This window comes from Myotis lucifugus, unplaced genomic scaffold, assembly GCF_000147115.1.
Source record: "Myotis lucifugus unplaced genomic scaffold, Myoluc2.0 scaffold_571, whole genome shotgun sequence".
NCBI classification, from domain to species: domain Eukaryota; kingdom Metazoa; phylum Chordata; class Mammalia; order Chiroptera; family Vespertilionidae; genus Myotis; species Myotis lucifugus.
The window spans coordinates 158,797-160,967 of record NW_005871619.1 but is presented as its reverse complement, the minus strand read 5'-3'; the positions used below and the strand labels follow the sequence as shown (position 1 = coordinate 160,967).

Sequence of the window (2,171 nt, the reverse complement as noted above, 5' to 3'; positions counted from 1 at the left end):
ACATCTATCAGTTTTGCTGTGTTCATAAGCTACTTACTCTTTATCTTACCTGACCCACCCTATGCCTTCACTGTATCTCATAAAGTAACAGCTTACTTAGAACCGATGCTGCACTCATTTTATGGTTTCATGAGTCACTCCACAGGCTCTTTGGAGCACCCGAGTGAGTCTTTCTCTAAAGCACGCAAAGGTTTTAGCCTGGGTACGGACTCGTGGGGCAGAACCACTGCTCATAGAAACACATGCACACATAGCACATGCACACACAGTACAAACACACACAGATACTCATACACACAGATTCACACACACACAGACAGACTCACACACACAGACTCACACACACGCAGACTCACACACACAGATTCACACACACACAGACTCACATACACACGCACACACACACACTCACCCACACAGAGACTCACACACACACACACAGACTCACACACACACAGACTCACACACAGACTCAGCATACCTCAGGGGAACAGAAAGTGACTTTGGCAGTTTAATTGGCTAATCTGCATCTTCGACAGCATCGTTTTTATTCCTAACTAGGTAACTTATAACCATCTGATTGTGGAGGAGATTATGGCAAGCTTCATTCTGTGAGGAGTTGAGTTTAAACTTATAGTGAATCCTACTGGCACCTGTGATTGGAATATAAAATTAAAATTTATAGTTATATCCTATTGTTATCAATATTTATATCATATTAGCTTCATCATTGTTATATCATAATATAGATAAAACAGCATAAAGTATTCTGGGCCATGGCCTTGCTCTGACTTTAGGTGAGTTCCTCTCCGAAGGGCTCTCATCTGTCTGCCCGCATACCTGTTGTTTGCATGACCACCAGGTCACAGGGTCTTACAATCAAGCTCACAATGGTGATGTCGGCCCTGACATGCTCAGCGCCTTCTCGTCCATCCCCCGTGTCCTTCTTGCAAGGCTGGTGGGCTCTTCGACATTTGACAACAAAAACAATCAGGCACATTTCACCATTTGTCCAAAATATAAGCCCTTGTCTAACCCTGAAATGCAGACAGAAGAAACTCCACCTGCGCTGCTCCTGTTCAATGTCACGGGCAGGAGAGAGAGAGAGAGAGAGAGTGCCGCCCTACCTGTCAGCACAGGTGGGAGGGGCGTGGGCTCCTTTATGTCCAACGTGATGCTTATTTGGGAAGGGGTAAGAATTTTTTTTTTTTTTTTTTGCAGATGTAGTCCCTTATTCAATCTGGGCCTCCACAAAGACAGACAGAAAGCACAGGGATATTTTTTTTTCGCATCCCAGTGGGGGTAAGAATTTTTAGAAAGTGAAAATAAAACCTCGGAGACCTCTTCCCATTTTGTCTTTTGACCTGAAGCTAGAAAATCAGTAAGAGAATTTTTAATTTGGAGAGCAGAGGTGATGCATGTGCGTGCGCGTGTATGTATGTGCATGTATGTGTTTGTGTGTGTGTGTGTGTGTGTGTGTGTGAAGGGGGTGGAAGAAGAAAAACTTAGTTGCTACTCCAACTCTGGGAGGTGCTTCTCAACTGGTTAGAACAGTGGTCGGCAAACTGCAGCCCCTTGAGTGTGGCTCTTCCACAAAATATCACGTGCGGGCGCGCATGTACAGTGCGATTGAAACTTCGTGGCCACACTCAAGGGGCCAAAGAGCCGCATGTGGCTCGCGAGCCGCAGTTTGCCGACCACTGGGTTAAAAGAACTGTTTAAATCAAGAACTCAGACTGCGAATTAGAGATTACATGGCCCAGGCCCTGTCCCTGAAGCACATGGTCATCTCTTTATATGAGGAGCGTCTGGGATTTTCCATAATGAAAAGGAAACTCAGAGCCAGACGTTCCTGGAGGAGCTCGGAGATCTCAGGCTGCAGGTGCTGGAGCCTAACACTTCCAATACGCAGTTTAAATTGGGAGTTTTCGATCCACTTGGTGGCGATGACTGGCAGGGTGAACGCAGCATGAATAAATTTCCCCTAATTTTTGGAGACTCCCACCACAGGGATGATGTTCCTCGTAGTGATTTACACAAGCAGCCAGTGGTCTGGCAGGTCCGGGTCCAGCAGCATCATTCCTCCTGGTGTTGGTCAGCCCTCCACTGCTGCCCCTTCCCCCCGCTGTCTTTCTCAGCGAGATCCACACGGTGTTCCCTGCCTCCAGCAG

The 2,171-nt window shown here is 46.8% G+C and overlaps 1 non-coding gene across 1 annotated transcript; it reads right to left on the bottom strand.

Moving 5' to 3' along the window:
* Positions 1 to 1,219: 1,219 nt before the first annotated feature.
* On the bottom strand, positions 1,220 to 1,343 carry LOC111823585. The gene has a single exon (XR_002826643.1). It is a non-coding gene; the product is annotated as a small nucleolar RNA SNORA31 (small nucleolar RNA).
* Between the last annotated feature and the right edge of the window lie 828 nt (positions 1,344 to 2,171).